The sequence below is a fragment of the Puma concolor genome, chromosome A1 (genome assembly GCF_028749965.1).
Source record: "Puma concolor isolate L17-30 chromosome A1, mPumCon1.1.hap2, whole genome shotgun sequence".
Lineage (NCBI taxonomy): Eukaryota > Metazoa > Chordata > Mammalia > Carnivora > Felidae > Puma > Puma concolor.
This window is the reverse complement of record NC_141667.1, coordinates 231181714-231199625: the sequence shown is the minus strand read 5'-3', so window position 1 is coordinate 231199625 and position 17912 is coordinate 231181714. Positions and strand designations below refer to the sequence as shown.

Genomic DNA, 17912 nt, shown 5'->3' with positions numbered 1-17912 from the left:
TGGAGATTTATTTTGTTCCTTTGAATGGGCCGTGTTTACCTCTTTCTTTGTGTGTCTTGTGATCTTTTGTTGAAAATGAGGCATTTGAAAAACTTTTTTCTCAGCCAGTCCTAGTAAACTGGCTCTGTGCAGAGGAAGATCACTGATTAGCCTGCCACGAAGATTCAAGGCCCTCTCGGCCTTTTTCCGGAATATATGTTTTCCCTGGGCCTGTGCATATGCTTTTTCTTCTCCAACTCGCTTGTATACCCAGCTGCTTTTAAATCTCTTAACTTTCCCTCGAGTTTCACCCCTGCTCATTCTCAGGATTTCACATATCCTCCTGTACTCCTCTACCTGAAATCTCTTGCCCAGGTGTCCAGGGATCTGCCGTCCCTTGAAGCCCTCACAGGCCACTGCATCACCCCTGCCTCGGCAGCTTCCAGCCTGATGTCCAAAACATGACGCCATTCCCATCAGTGTTCTGAGCAGGCCAGACGGAAACCAGTCCCGCCGACAAGCCAGAATGTTGCAAGCAAATTCCACTCTTTCCTCCTGTCCTGGGCAAGGGACCAGGAATTGGGTGGCATCCTCCTGACCACGTCATGCTGCACTGGGTAGAGGGTAAGGGCAGGCAAAAATGCCACGAAATATCCTATAGTTTTGAGAGTGACCTTTTCTTGGCCAGACATTCACTTGGTTGACAGCTTCTTGACTAGTTTCTAGAGTTCCCACAAAGCTACTTGGGGCCCTATATTGTTGTTCATTTGGTATTTCGGTGGGAGAACAGGGGCCTGGAGCTTCCTAGTCTGTCACCTTGCTGACATCACCCTTGCTCATAGGTAACTCATAATCCAGACACAGAACAAGAATGGCATCAATGTTTGTGGTTTAGAAAAAATAGCTCTTGAGATTACACATCCTTGTGTCAAAGAAAATAAACTTCAGAACCAGAGAAACCATTAGCAACCTGGGTGCTAGGCTAGGTGAGAAATGGAAAGAGCCTGAGCTAAGACAGAGACGTACATTCAAGATCTATTAAAGAGTTATGGTTCGAAGACTCATTAGCCTCCTGGAAGCCTGGGCCAGAGATGTAATGATGGAGGAGACATGGAATCAAGAAATAGACTGGTAGATTCCAGGAAGTCTGTGATTTTCGTCAAGTTCCTTGGCCATTCTGAACTTCATTTCCTCATCTATAAAATAGGGTGGTTCTGAAGTTTAAAAGAGATAACACATGTCAGTGCCTCGTGTATAGTAAGCAACTAATAAGAATTTCTTTTTTTCTCATCCCCCTACGTGTAACCAGTATTATGAGATTGTGCAGTTTGGTGAATGGTGATACTCTTAACTGAATAGGAAAAGCATAAGCCAGTCTTTTAAATCCCTGGGTTTGTTGGTTTGATTGTTTGTTTGTTTTTAACTCCTACTCTGCAGTGATGATATACGTTAGGCAGGTTCTATATAAAGAAGAGTTTGCATGCACATTTATCTTTCCCAAACAAGCTGTCCTAAATTTCCTAAAATTATTATCTTATTCCCAGAATGTTCTCCAAAAATGAAGCAGGAAGCAAGGTCGCTTTTAGCACATTGGTTGGTTCCAGGTTATTCTGTAAATTTGGAGCTAAGTGGTAAAAATAATTTGTCTCCTGGCTCTTGAACCAAGGCTTTGTTACTGTTACCAACTCTGAGGCTTTTAAAAAATCCTGTGAGACTTTTCTCCAGATGATTCTAATTTGACAGATTAACAGCTATGTAAATATATGTGTGCATTCATGATGACAGTTTGAATGTTATGTTTAGAGATTATGAAAGGAAAATAGAAAAAGGGATTTCGCCTTGCCTTCTTTTCCCCTTAAAGTACTGACCTTTTAATAAAATTGTGTTTCTATAAGCCAAGATTTGAATTGCTATCAATCCTAGAAAATATAAGTTCTCATGCAACTACTGTTTCATGCGGACTATATATCTAGCTTTACAAATCATAATGTAGTGGCTTGTAACGGATGATGAAGAACAATTTTAGAACCTATTCTTGAGATTTTTTTTTTTTTTAAAGCAGAGAGGCTAACTATAAGAGACTCTTTTTTTTTTTTTAATTTTTTTTCAACGTTTTTTATTTATTTTTAGGACAGAGAAAGACAGAGCATGAACGGGGGAGGGGCAGAGAGAGAGGGAGACACAGAATCGGAAACAGGCTCCAGGCTCTGAGCCATCAGCCCAGAGCCCGACGCGGGGCTCGAACTCACGGACCGCGAGATCGTGACCTGGCTGAAGTCGGACGCTTAACCGACTGCGCCACCCAGGCGCCCCGAGATATTTTAGAAAACTCAGGATGATGTGTTTACCCCTTGATACCCCTTGATACAACTAAACAAATCAAGTTTAGTTACGATCTATGCATCAGACTTTAGAAGATGATAATTATATATCCAGATATTCCATTCTGATAGGAGAAAAATCTTTTGGCTTGTAAAAGATGAAAGTTGAGAAGTTGGGGAAATGCCCGCACCAAGCCGGGGAAGTGAGGAAAGCGACTACTACAACTGTGCCCCCGTGCTCTTTCCTACAAGTCACACCCCACCTTCCCACACCAGCAAGAAATGGAATTTTCCAGAGTCCTGAATTTGATTAATCATGTTGTATGGTTTTTTTTTTTTTAATTTGTTTATTTATTTTGAGAGAAAGGGCACAAGCGGGCAAGGGGCAGAGAGAGAAGGAGTGAGAGAATCCCAAACAGGTCCCACCCCATCAGGACAGAGCCTGACGACTCAGGGCTTGACCCACAAACCACGAGATCATGACCCGAGCCGAAGTCAGATGGTTAACCAACTGAGCCACCCAAGTGCCCCAATCGTACTGTATGTTTTGAATTATTTTCAAGAAGAACAAAAGGCATAAAAATATTAAGTAGCAGCATCTAATTCTTTTCTTCTCCTCATCCTTTTGCTGTGGTGCATTGCTGTATCTTGTCTCTTACCTAGTGAAGTAGCCAGATTTGTCAGCAAAATGTTACCTCCCACAGAAAAAGTAAGAATCACATGTTTTTCTACCGGCAATGATGAAACACTGATGGGCTTCGTGTTATAATTCATTGTTACACACGTCGAGATGTATTTTTGTTTAGCAGAGTCCAGATAGTGGGAAAGACACAGTTGTCCGGTGGGTGTGTCTTTGTCTATTTTAACATGTGAGACTGTGTTATTCAGAGACTTTATTCAAGACCATTATAGGGCTGCATTTCTCAGAGATGACACATGGACATGTACAGACACAGATAATAGTTTTGTCTTGTAAAGCCTTATCTTTGAAAGACCTGGCTCAGATGGTAAGATTGCCTCATGGAGTCCCGATGTAATTGAGGCAGGTGCCCGTCGAGGTAACGGCTGGCTTCCCAAAGTCACTCCTACACTCCAGGTATACTGAACTCCAACCAGGAACTGAAACCTGTGCACCATTTCTTCACCATTTGCACCTCCTATGCCACCATCCATGCACCTTCCCTCTCCTCCGTGCTGTCCCCACTGGCTAAAATTGACTTTGTCCCTCCCTGCTCCATCAGTGCCCCAATTGTCCTAAAATTTTCAGCCTCCTTCAGAACCTGATAAGCATTGAGCCCTTCTGGAAAGCTGGACACCCTTCTGGAAAGCCCTTCACATTCATGCTGAGTTGTATCCCTTTGTAAGTACTCCTTAGAGCCTTCTGCCAACCTTGGTTATGATGCTCTAGTCACTTGTCTGTCTCCCCCATTGGAGAATGAACTCCTTGAGGATAAAAGCTGTTTCTTTTTTAATTAAAAATACCTACAATACTGCCTGACACCTAGGCATGACTCAATAAATGTGTGGGCTTTTTTAAAATATGATTTATTGTCAAATTGGCTAACATACAGTATGTAAAGTATGCTCTTGGTTTTGGGGGTAGATTCCCATGGTTCATCCAAAAAGTGTGTGTAAAATGAGTAAGTGGGTGGGGCGCCTGGGTGGCGCAGTCGGTTAAGCGTCCGACTTCAGCCAGGTCACGATCTCGCGGTCCGTGAGTTCGAGCCCCGCGTCGGGCTCTGGGCTGATGGCTCAGAGCCTGGAGCCTGTTTCCGATTCTGTGTCTCCCTCTCTCTCTGCCCCTCCCCCGTTCATGCTCTGTCTCTCCCTGTCCCAAAAATAAATAAACGTTGAAAAAAAAAAAATTAAAAAAAAAAAAAAATGAGTAAGTGGGCAAATGAATGAATGATTCTATCCTGGTCTGTAAATGGAATATTGACATGTGTATGCCAGGATCATAGCTAACTCTTCCCAAGTTCCTTCCATGTGCCAGGCATGGTGTTGCACTTTTTTTGAGGCATTGGCTCATCTAATCCTCCTAACGACTCTATGATGGACATATCTTTATTTTCCCTGTTCTGTAAATGAGACATTGAGACACAGAGAGTTCAAATAACAAGATCATACCACGCACACAGTTTTCAATCTTAGATTTGTTGAGCCCATTACAATCAGTCTGTATTTGAAGTTATATGGCTCCTAATAAGAATGTGTCAAAATTATCTATGCTAAAAGAATAGCTACAAACCTTACTTTTACTGTATTGTTTGCACAAGTAGAGAAAAGAAAAGCGAATCATCTAAAATCCTGAACACAAAAACTTGTGTTATCCGTAAATATTTTCTTTCGTTTTCTTCATTTTTTTATTAAAAAATTTTTAAGTCCTATATATACATAATTTTTATCTTAATATATATTGTATTCATATTTATGTTAATACCTTGTCCTCATAACCATAATTATGTGTGAAAGCTCCAGGCTCCAAGCTGTCAGCTCAGAGCCCGAACCCACGAGCCATGAGATCATGACCTGAGCTGAAGTCAGATGCTTAACCAACTGAGCCACCTGACTGTCCTCATTTTACATGAGGACACTGAAGCTCTGATGTGTGTGATGATACTATTCCAGGTGCGTCGATATGCTTAGCCAATTACCTACTCTTGGACATTTGTTTCGAACAATACTATGGTGAAAGTATTTGTGTATATTGGGGATCTCTTTTGATGTTTCCTTAGCTTTTCAGAAAGGGAATTTCAGCACGATAGCCACACCAATTATTTAACAGGAAAATAACCAAGGGGCTCAGGCATTCAGCATTTCTGTGGTTTCTGGAGGCCCTAGACATAGGAGAAAAGACTAGCTGTGATAGGGTCCTTGGGCTGACCCTCATTAACTGGGCATCCTGCCCTGTGGGGATGTGTCCCGGATCCAACAATCAAGACAGAGAACAGCGTGAGGAAGAACCCATAGTCCCCGCCTCTTTAGAATACAGAATGGAATCTGGTGAAATCTGTCACGGCTACAAATAAAAGTTAGGGGGAGATTGTCAAGACAGGGCCATGTGCATCGTGAGAGGTCTGTGGAAGAGAGGAAGTAGCCCTGGACTGAAACCTTGCCTGAATTGTTTCACGGTCTTTGCCGGAACTTAATGTTGAAAGCCTCGGCGATTTAAAATGCAAACAAACAAAAAATGCCAGCTAGCGTAACTGATGTCTGCTTTCTAGCACGGGTGACTCCAGAGCCATTGTGGATCTGGACTTCTTGAGACAGTTCGGAGAGAACACTGTCACTTATGTGATGATAAGGATCATTTCCCTTTCCGTAGTTTATGTGCCAGAATTTAGCATAACGCTTGGTACATACTAGGTGCTGAATAAATATTTGCCAAACGAAGGCATAGGTGGGGTAGAGAGCCTATGTGCTTTGGCCTCAGAAAGATTTATCACTTACCTCTATCACTTACTGACTGTCTGGACTTGGACAAATGGCTTCACCTCTCAGAGCTTCAGTGTCCTCATGTAAAATGAGGACAGTCAGGTGGCTCAGTTGGTTAAGCATCCGACTTTGGCTCAGGTCACGATCTCATGGCTCGTGGGTTCAAGCCCTGCATGGGGCTCTGAGCTGGCAGCTTGGAGCCTGGAGCTTTTCAGATTCTGTGTCTTGCTCTCTCTCTCTGTCCCTCCCTGCTTGTGCTCTCTCTCTCTCAAAAATAAATAAATAAACGTTAAAAGTATTTTTTACATGAGGACAATCTAATTTACTTTGCCTGGTGGTTTATACATTGTTTGGAATGTAATGATTAGTAGGAGGTAATCACATGGGGAAAATCCAAACATTGCCTATGGCAGAACAATGTCTTAGGTAATAGAAATTAAATAGGTAAGAAGATGGGAGAGAAGTGTGCAGGAATAGTGTGCAGGGATAGAGAAGTGTGCAGGGAGAGAAGCTGCAGGAAGAATAGGAATAAGGTGTGGCAGGAACTCACCAGAAATATAATTGAAAGAACCAGCATTTCTTATTCTTACAAAACTGACTAGTTATTTTCCACCTGTTGACATCTTAGGCCCTTCTGTGGGTAATCTCATTTTTTTTCCATTTGGCTTCTTATATACCTCTAGATATGTTACACCTCAAATAAAAGACAGATTTTCTAACAGGGATTCTGAAGTATTGTCTTTAGTAGATCCTGCTGCTTTTTGGAACATTATGAAATTTACTTTGAAACTCTCATCTGGTCTGCAGACTGCTTCCTAGAAATCTCTTTAGAAGATTAATTTGGCATAAAAAGAAATTACAGTTTGATACGAATTTTAGAATCCTAATTTATTCCTTGTATTATTAGTCTAAAAATGGAGTCGTGTACTCCATTTAAGCACGGATAGGGTGTGTGTGTGTGTGCGCGCGCGCGCGCTCACGCGCATGCGTGTGTACTTTGGTAAAACAGTGTTGCATAGTGGAACTACTGGGTGAGGACTCTGAGAAAACACAAACTGAAGGACAGCCAGAACAACAACACTCTGAGCTCTTCCCGTGGTGATCTTCTCAAAGGCTCCTTCTTACTCCTGATGTGTCATGTTCAAGGATAGCTAGCAAGGCTGAACCTCCTGTAGAGCCTTCTTTTCTGATTTTTCAAGCATTCTTCCATCATTTAAACAGCACGTCTGGGAGCACCTAGGTGGCGCAGTCGGTTGAGTGTCCGGCTTTGGCTCAGGTCACGATCTCGTGGTTCGTTGAGTTCGAGCCCCACCTCGGGCTCGCTGCTGTCACCCTGTCAGCACAGAGCCCGCTTTGGATCCTCTGTTCCCCTCTCTCTGCCTCTCCCCTGCTTGCATTCTCCTCCCCTAAATAAATAAATATTAACATAAATAAATAAACAGCGCCCCCAATCTTATAAAGTGAACACTGATTAAGGAGAAAAACCTGTCAACGTTTATGTAGATCTCCAAACTCCTCATCATCAGATCAGGATACCAACTTCCTTGGTTCTCCCAAGAATGGATGTATGTTTCCCTTTAACTGGTAACGTATGTTTCCTTTGATTTATTTGTGGTTTATGTAGCTTTAGGGTTTTTTCCCTTTAAATTAAAAAAATAATTAGGAAGCATTTCACCCAGAAAAAAGAATAAAAAATATTATCACAGACACCTATCCATCCACTCTCAAAACAGATGATAACAGTGTAAGAAATTAAAACTTTCATGTATAGATCTTCCTTGACTTACGATGCAGGTACATCTCAATAAACCTGCCATAAGTTGAAAATATCATAAGTCAAACGTGCATTTGATACATGGAACCTACTGAACATCCAAGCTTAGCCTAGCCCACCTTAAATGTGCTCAGAACATTGGCATCGGCCTATGGTTGAGCAAAATCATCTGTTGCAAAGCCTATTTTATAAGAGTGTTGAATAGCTCATGTCATTGATTGAATACTGTACTGAGAGTGATAAACAGAATGGTTGTAATTAATTTTTTTAATGTTTATTTATTTTTGAGAGAGAGACAGAGTACGAGCAGCGAAAAGGGGCAGAGAGAAAAGGAGACACAGGATCTGAAGCGGGCTCCAGGATCTGAGCTGTCAGCACAGAGCCCAACGTGGGGCTCAAACTCATGAACCGAAGTCGGACGCCTAAGCGACTGAGCCACCCAGGCGCCCCTCCACACTGGCCTTAGCGTTCAAGCTCCTAGCTTCCCAAGATCAACCACTGCTCCCCTTGATCCTTTCTCTTGGGCTCATGATAGCATTACTTCCTATGCACAAAGGTTTTCAGTTCCTGGACATTTCAGGACCCCTGTGGCTTCCCCTCTTTCCTACACACTTAGCTATGCCTGTTAAAAATTGTGTACTGTATTGTAGCCTGCATATCTGGGTAATTTTGACAAGAATCCTTTCAGGTTATATTCTCTACAAAGCCACAGAAACTAAAAGTTCTGACTTTATAGACCGGTCATTTTCCTGTCTTTATGAATGTTCTGATGGGACTATGCATAAGACCATGTTTGGTATGAGTGCGTGTTAGGACCCCTGTCTATAGTTGTGAGTCTCCCAGGCCTCAATCTGCCCAGTTACATAACCTTCTAACTATAAGATTCTGTAATTGTTAAGAACTGTAACAAGAGACGCCAAGTGTTTAGGACTCCGACAAAAGAGGTTTTATAAAAATATTAACTCAATGATAGCATAATATTGCATAAACATTTTTAGAGAAATTGTATTATGAAACAACCTGCATTTCTTCTTATGTTAAGAATACTTCCCAGAGTGACCATAGTTATTTTCTAAAGGAAGACGCATAGGACCGTAAAGTAAAATCTTTTGTTTAAGAAGTGAATATGTTGCTTTTTTAGCAAATGGCCTCAAAAGCTTACATTCTTTTCCTTAATAATGGCTATTCTGTATTTCCTTCTTAACAAAGCTTCCTTTGCCCACTCAGTCAAGACCACTGCCAAGTTTTTCATTATGGGAAACTTCCTTTATAGGCTACTTTGAGGGAGATGAATCCTGACCACTTCGTGAAAGGATGAAACTAGAAATCCTAGTTAAGTTTCACCTGAAACGTTTTGTTCCGACAGTCATTTTTCCTTTTAGAAGATCTGGCATGGGACTCTGTCTCCTGGCCCAGGTTCCACCTATGCGTTCTCTTGCCTCCAGTGCTTTGCTAGGATCTGCTTGTTGTTTGCTTAAAGGCCGGTAAACGTAAGGAGTACAGCAGGCTTTTGGCCAAGCTGAGAACGAACACTGAGTAATTTACAATTCTCGCTGATTAAATGTGTCATTGTGAAACTGGCAGAGGTAGCCTGTCCTTGGAACTCCCGCGCCCGGAACTGCACACCAGGGCAGTCACAGTCGTCAGCGTAAGCCTCCCCCCGGGAGTTGCGTAATGTGTGATGTGCACGTACCGCAGGCGATGCCTCTGCCGAACTCCCTGTGGCTAACGCTAAGGTTTGCATGGAGTTTCGAACCCTGACTGCGACTTCGTTCACTTTAAAAATGTAACTGGATATTTATATTTCCCCAATATAAACTGCTTTGAAATACATCTTGTACCGTTTGGGGGGATACACATAAGCTTGGGAAAACTGATGATGGAAAATAAAGAGCCTGTTTGAAAGGAAGTCTGGTGGCATAACCCAAATGATTCTGGAAGTTTTAAGGAAACCTTGAGGTTGGAAGTCTGTCAATCCCGAGACCGTGAGGGGAAAGGACAGCCTTCAAGGTCTCTTGTCAAGCAGGAGATAGCTCCCTTTTTTGGAGTCCAAGTAAAGAGTTGAGCTAATATCCGAACCAAACCATAGGATGCCGGTTCTGCCTCAAAATGCCATCGTATGATGTAGGGCAAGACACAGAGCCTGTGCTCCATAGTTTTCTTTATCTGGAGCTCTGTGGAGATTGGATGTGGTAACCTAGTGAGTTCTTTTCCATCTCTAAAGAGCCTGCACACAGCAGATGACGTTCCAAGTATAGCCGATATTAACTTTGTTTCTGTTAGTACTGGTACAAAAGTCTGACAAATATTTGCCTTCCTGATTTTCATGGACACACCAATTTCACCTTATTAGCTTCCGCTGGGTATTGAGTAACCTGCTGCTCTGTTCACTGGAAGCCACTTTGTTTCCTCGGTATTAATTCCTTCATGTCTTTCCTGACATGAATATTCATGTCAGTAAAATTAATGTTTAACACTAAAAAACAAACTTTTTCATGCTGCTGATCTAGTTTAACTATTACTGATGTTTTAACCTTCCACCCCAGGCCACTGACCTGTTTCTGGGTCCTACTATTCATTCATGCATTCATTCAACAAACATTAAGCATCTTTGATGTTCTAAGCCCCACACAAGGCTGGGACGGAAGTTGCAAAGTAGGGACAAGAAGATAGTCCCTAGTAATAATCACAACATGTAAGCATTACTCCAGTAGAGGTCAAGAGGGTGTCATGGACCATGCAGGAGACAGCTCTGTTTATTATGTCCCTAAAACAGAATCTCAAACCTCCTGACCCTTAAATTTACCATTAGCCAATAAACCATATTCTGACATAATTCTTCACTTGTTTCTGTATTATTGAATAATTTCATTCTTTTTTTATATTCTAGTTAGTCACTGATATGTACTCACTACTTTGCTTCCTCCATCTATTTTCTTCAAAAAAGAAAAATGTTACTTTTCTCTTTTCTCAAACGGATATCATGATTAAATTAAGAAGTCAGCTGTATTTGGAAACTACTACACAAAGAAAAGTCACTCTTTCAGACATTATACTTACTAGTAAAGACATAATAAAAGTTATACATAAAAATATAATAGTTGGGGCACCTGGGTGGCTCAGTCAGTTAAGCATCCAACTCTTGATTTCGGTTCAGGTCATGATCTCATGGTTGGTGAGTTTGAGCCCCATGTCAGGATTTGCACTGGCAGCGTGGAGCCTGCTTGGGGTCCTCTCTCTCCCTGCCCCTCCTCTGCTCATGCTCACTCTCTAATATAAATAAATATTTTAAAAATATTTAATAGTCAACCAATTAGAGTTGGTTTACTCAAATATATTTATGTTCTTAATGACTTACTCTAGAAGTATTTGGATGCCTAGTTATTGGGGATAATCTGAAGATGTGAGATTTGCTTAGAGTATTGGTAGAAGTCAAGGTTGTGAGTTTTTTAAGAGGAAAAGCAGAAAAATATAGATGGAGTTATGTACATAATGACAAGTAATGCCATATTTTTATGAAAAGAAGATAATCTCTTTGCCTACATAGTCAAAATAGGGAAGCAGTTAAATTTGGTCAAACCAACATCTATGATGAAAGGAGTAATTGGAGGTTAACACGTTTATTGACAGTTAAGCATCGCATAGAATTAGTTAGATTCCATCAGCTTAACCATAGTAAAAGTGAGAAAGAATTTTTAGAAAACATGGTTCCTGTAATGGAAGTCATATGGAAATATGGAATATACAAACTGAAGACAATAATGGAATCATACACTTGAAGGAGTAATGCAATAAAACCCATGCATCAGAAGGAAGGTGAGAAACCCTCACTGTGTTTTATTCCAATTCAAGAGCACCTTCCATAATACCCCTGTTAGATCTGTTGGATTGTTAAATGATTCTTTGAACTTTTCTGGACATTTTCAGAAACAGGGAGCTTCCTACAGTGAAATCAGTCCATTCCATTAGTGAGCAACTCTAATTCCTAGAAGCTTTTCCTCATACTGGAACCAAATTCACCCACTTGTACTATCTACCTAGTTCTGTGCTCCAAAGACACATGAATTCCAGTCTTTCTCCCTTGTGACAGCACTTTTCTCATACTGAAAATGGCCATGGTCCTTCTGAGTTCCTTCATAACCTAAGTATCTTCCGATTTCAAATTATTCTCTGTTGGAGCTTATTTTTATACTTTTCAGTATCCTGGGCTTCCGTTTGTGAAGATTCCCTGTAACATACAGTGGTAACACCTCCAGTTGTTGTCTGAGCACTGCCAACGTGAGAGATGGGCTCTTTATTCATCCAGCTCAAGATTAGATTTCTTTTTGAAAGGTAGTCCTATCATGTTATTGCTTATGAAAAGAGTTTAGTACTGTCATTCTCAGTCTTCTGAGCTTCTATTCCGGGTTTGGTGTGTTTAGTTTTTAATTCAGAAACACTAATTGAGCACCATGCTATTTCGGGCAGTGTTGGGCCCTGAGGACAAAAGATGAGTAAGACTCTAACTGGAGGACTTTATGATATTCTAGTGGGAGTGACAGACATAAAAAATAATTACAATATGACATGTGATACATATGTGAATTCAGTGCTCTAAGAACATAGGAAAGAGAATTTACTGCCTGGGGAAACTGGTAAAGGCTAATCATTCATTCATTCAATCAATAAATGTTTAATGAGAACCTTCTATGTCCAAGACATATAATAGTCATTTGTAGATTCAGAATCCCGTTAAGTAAGATATCTGGGCTATATATTTCTAGGTTATCTATGAAAGGTTAATGTACTTTTTGTGAACTTCCTGGCTACATTCTTTTCAGTTTTTTTAATCCAGTAATACGGGAAGAGGTCAATGTAGTAAATAACTATTGGTTCCTAAATGATCACTACTTTCTTTTTAAGGACTTAAAAACTGGGACACCTGGGTGGATCAGTCAGTTAAGCGTCCACCTTCGGTTCAGGTCATGATCTCACAGTTCGTGGGTTCAAGCCCTGAGCTGGCTCTGTGCTTGACAGCTCAGAGCCTGCTTCAGATTCTGTGTCCCCCTTTCCCATTCATTCTCTCTCTCTCTCTTTCTCTCTCGCTCTCTCTCTCTCTCTCTCTCTCAAAAATAAATAAACATTTTTAAGAAGTACTTAAAAACTACTTGTTTTATAATTTTCTCTGGAATTTGGACATAAAATAAAATCCATGTCATAGTTTTGCAGTTTCTAAACTTTGCTTTTCCTTTTTCTTTGCAATTTACCGCTTCTTCCCTTTGTCGTTCTTTCTCTAAAACTCGTAATAGCAGTTTTGGGATCACATCCACGGTCTTTTCAGGGTGCTCACATATGATTTATTTGGGTCTGAAGGCTTGGACTCAGTGCGTCTGGGTGTTCTCTTATTATCTCTTACTGACACTAGGCTTTTATTCCCTTGAACTCATGTCTGTTGTAATTTGAAAATTAGGCTCACTCATTGAGAGGACAGACACAAAATACTTGTGAGGAATTCAGTACTCTGACCACAGTCCTGAATCCCTCCCTCCTTCATTCAGGGGATATTTATGAGTGCAAGCTGCATTCCAGATGCTAAGGTACATCCACTGTGGATGTACCTCAAAGCCAACATCCTTAGCTCAACGGACAAATTGTTCCCTTGTGCCCTTAACTCTGGTTCATTCTGGGCTTCTCGACTTCCTGACAGAATGCACAGATGTGTGCCTCTCTGGTGTTACTTCTTCATCAAGTCTTTGTGTATCTGCTTCCAAAATTCTTGTTCCCAGGAGAGGCTGCTTTGCCACCACATGAATATCCTTATAAGTCTCTCTTTTTATTTCTCATGAGGATCATTTGGGGCATGGGTTCAGAATATTTTGTTTTTTAAGCTGTATTCCCTTTAAATTCCTGGGGTGGGGGGGTGGGCGGTGGTGTTCATCTTTTCTTTGAAATAATGAAGGTTAAGACAAGAATATAGATCAGCTTCAGGCAAATAACTGGGGAGAAGTATTACAAGGTTAATGTGAAGAAGATCAGGCGATGATCTGGTAACGGCACTTGGTTGAAGGTAGTCTCTATATGACAAGGAGCTGTTAGTGACCTCAACCTTGGTAGGTCCCTATCATAAATATGCTTGATGTTTTGCTTTTGTTCTTATTTTTTCTACATGGATTATTTAATATAAAATGTATCACATGATATAAAGCACAAAATATATCAAAACTCTACAGTGCACAGCCTCCCTTCCATAGTTCTCATCTATCCAGTTCTACCTCCTTTACCCTTTTACGTTTTCCCCATTATTGGTTTCTTTATACATATACAAATAAATATGGATTACTGTACCTCTCTCTTACACAAAAAGTAGCATATTATAAAGATGCTTTTGTAAATTGCTTTTTTTACGCTTAATGCATCTTAGAGATTTTTCTAAATCACTATTTGTGGAAGTCTTTGCTGTTGCTCAAAGGTGTATGTATTCCATTGATATATGTACTACTATTTACTTACCCACTCCCCTATTGATAGACATTTATATTGTTTCCAACACTCTGCCATGACAAACCCTGCTGAGGGAATAGCCAAATGCCAGCCAGTGTATCTGCAGAAGCACTTTCCAAAAGTGGAATCACATGTAATTGTAGTTTGGCTAGAAGCTGCCATATTAACCTCCACTGGGATTTGTATCAATTTACATTCCGCCAGCAACGTATGATAGGACCTATTTTGCCATAATCTCACTAACAGAATGTATTGTGTAACTTAATTCATTTATTGTTAGAACTTACTATGTACACATATTACACTCCCCCAATTTTTAAAATTTCTCCAATGCCCATAGCTATGACATTTTTTCATACTCTAGTAGGGAGCATAGCACTGCTTACCTCATTTTCCCTACTTTCAGAGCATGAAATGCCCCTCCTCGTGTTCTAGGCCTCAACCTCATCCCCCCAGATCAATCAGGAACTGGCTCCCCGATCATCCTTTTGCTCTTCTGAATCTTCTGCATGTCACTTCCTATTTCTTCCTCTATGCCCATGCGCGAACTCCCACTATCGCTATTAAAAATAAATAAATGGGAAAAACCCTCACTGGACCCCATGGTTTCCTGTAGCAGAAATTTTTAGGGTTATGTCACCTCATCTAGGAAGTGTTTATTAATACCAACACGCCATACCCCCATTCCTGCCCCACATAGGTTGAGATGGGGTGTCCCTCCCCTGCTCCCCTGTGACTCCCTGAGGTTATCTCTATCACTACACTTACCATAGCACCCGAACCACATATGTAATTGAAAAAATTTGGGGGCTCCTGGGTGGCTCAGTCGGTAAAGCGTCCGACTTCGGCTCAAGTCATGATCTCACGGTTTGTGAGTTCGAGCCCCGCATCATGCTCTGTGCTGACAGCTCAGAGCCTGGAGCCTGCTTCGGATTCTGTGTCTCCCTCTCTCTCTGCTCCTCCCCCGCTTGCACTCTGTCTCTCTGTCTCTGTCTCTCTTTCTCAAAAACAAATAAATAATTTAAACATTTTTTAAATGAACAGTTTTAATAGCCACAATAAAGGTAAGTTGTTTTTAATAATATTTTTTATTTACTCAAACATATCCAGTATGTTACCATTTTAACATGTCATCAATATAAAAATGATTATTGAGATATTTTATATTCTTTTCTAAAATATTGATTTAGTTATTTTTGAGAGAGTACAAGCGGGGAAGGGGGAGAGAGAGAGAGAGAGAGAGAGAATGAGAATGAGAATCCCAAGCAGGCTCCTCACTGTCAGCACAGAGCCTGAAGCTGGCCTTGTTTTTACGAACCGTGAGATCATGACCAGAGCCAAAATCAAGAGTGAGACGCTTAACCAATGGAGCCACCCACATGCCCTGAGAAACTTCATATTCTCTTTTTTTGTGTGTGCTAAGTCTTTGAAATCTGATGCATGTATTCTACAGCACAACTCGAGTGCTCAATAACCACATAGGTCTAGTGGCTACCATTTTGGACATCACAGGTTTAGGCTATAACCCAGTGAGGACATAAGCCATGTTTTGTGTCCCTGGAACAAAACCCAGTGCCCAGCATGTGGTAGACACTCGTTAAATGTGGAAGTAGATGAGTGGAAAGGAACAATCTGCAAGACACCATGCATATGTAATAAGGATCCTCTTCATTAAGGTGTTTTTGCCTTTTGCGTTTCCTTATGTTCAACTTTTCCCTATTCTTCAAGCGATGTTTATTTCTAGAAGGTTAGGTTTGCTGCAGCAAAAATACAAAGTGCAAGAAGGAATCAGCATTTAGCTATCTGGTATCCAAAGCCATGCCCTTTCTTTCTTTCTTTTTAAAGAAAGAAAAGGGATGTTTTATATTTCTTTTTTTTTTAGCTATCATTTATATATGAAAATTTAGACCTTACAGACTATCAAACCTACTAAAATCTGTTTATAACTCAACATGTCCAAGAAAACTCTTGCTATCTACCTGTCCTCAGTAGAAATGAAAGGAATGTTTTATGCAGTACATGCAACTACGTACAATATACTTAAGATATAATAAGAAATTAGCAAAAGAAATATCACTGTGAAATGGAACTGAGACCTGGTTATGTAGTGTTTAGATAAAAGATACTATGCCACAGGGTAAAGAACAAAGATCATCCTTTTTTTCTAAAAGTAAACTTAGGAATAATAGAATGCACTAATCCTGTTCTGCGTTTTGGCCCATCTCCACAAAACATTCTTTAAGACGGAGATTCTTTCTTCACCTTTGACCTCATTCAAAATGTTCTAACACTGAAACAATGTTGCAAGATAACAAACATAGAAGAATGCCCGGGGAAGAGGAGTAGGGCTCAAGAGTTACTGAGCCGAGACAAAGGGCTGATTTGTTGCTCTTTCAGTTACTAGAAAAGATCATTAGGGCCAGGTGGGATGCACGTGGGTAAAGAGGGCACCTGAACAAACAGGTATTGAATTGAGAGAATGCCTTCAAGTCACTTCTGGGCTGTGTTCCCGAGGCCGACTCAGAAGTTACCTGCCCTGCCAGCTACCTACTAATCTATCTCCCTGGGAAGGGAACGTTTTCTTCATGACTGCATGAGGTGTCTTTTGAAAGCTCCAAGTCTGATTTTTTTTTTTTCTGTACACTAATTGCTACATTACCAAGTGTTGAATAATTAAGCAAGTAATTTTTTAAAGTGTTTATTTATTTATTTTGAGAGAGAGAGAGCATAAGCGAGTGGGGGAGGGGCAGAGAGAGGGAGAGAGAGACTCCCCAGCAGGTTCTACCCTGCCAGTGCGCAGCCCCGTGAGGGGCTCAATCTCACAAACCATGAGATCATGACCTAAGCCGGAATCAAGAGTCGGATGTTAACCAACTGAGGCACACAGGCGGCCCTAAACAAGTAACTTTTGATGGTGGAGTGGATTTAGTGTTCCCGGACACTATTCTAATGGTCCCATGTGAAGGAAAGACCTCACAGGTATCTCAGTGTACCTACAGCTAAGAAATTGACGTCAGCCTCTGGATCCAGGTTGATAGTTCCCTGGCAGGGGGAGAATGCAAATTCAGACGAATTAGGAGATGTCATTTGAGATGTCATCTGCAAAATAAGAAACTGAACACTTCATTAAAATTTTTGGTTTTCTCTTAGCCTTCCAATCATAAATGTAAAAAAGAGATGCTTGGTATAGCGTGGAATACCACTAAGGCTTTTTTTGCCTTCCCATATAATCTTAGTATTTTGTATCTCTGGGATATGTAAAATAAGCTGAGTGCCGTATCCTCCATGATTTTACCCCAGGCATTTAACAGAATGTCAGCTTTCCACGTACGGTCCTTCCAGTCACACGTTCTTTGCACCTACTCCGTGGCAAGATGAGTTCACCTTCTTCCTACGTGTACTCTTTCCTCTAATGAAGCTTCCATGATCCCATTCAAACAGCTGTGTTCTGGGGGCGCCTGGGTGGCGCAGTCGGTTAAGCGTCCGACTTCAGCCACGTCACTGTCTCGAGGTCCGTGAGTTCGAGCCCCGCGTCGGGCTCTGGGCTGATGGCTCAGAGCCTGGAGCCTGTTTCCGATTCTGTGTCTCCCTCTCTCTCTGCCCCTCCCCCGTTCATGCTCTGTCTCTCTCTGTCCCCAAAAATAAATAAACGTTGAAAAAAAAATTAAAAAAAAAAAAACAGCTGTGTTCTGTATATTCTATCCCTATCAAAATGCCCTCCATAAATGACCTGAAACTTTTACATAAAACCAATAGAGCAAAGTCTCTTCAAAGACCTGAACAGTTGAGGCTTCCGTATGTGTGTCTGTTTCCAACACGACAAGGTGTTTTACTGTCTGTCCTTTTCATAGCATAAGGAGGATGAATTAACTCGGGAGGAAGAATTAAGATTTGTCAAGAATAACTGTCTGCTCTACAGATAA

General features: G+C 41.0%; 1 protein-coding gene and 1 long non-coding RNA gene across 6 annotated transcripts in view; both read left to right on the top strand.

The window, feature by feature from the left end:
* The window catches only part of FRY (FRY microtubule binding protein), a 463051-nt gene that overhangs the window by 131723 nt on the left and 313416 nt on the right, over nt 1–17912 (top strand). The gene's annotated exons all lie outside the window — the stretch shown is intronic.
* LOC147584838 (uncharacterized) lies at nt 2299–16152 on the top strand. Its single transcript, XR_015253810.1, has 2 exons — nt 2299–3944; nt 4191–16152. It is a non-coding gene; the product is annotated as an uncharacterized LOC147584838 (long non-coding RNA).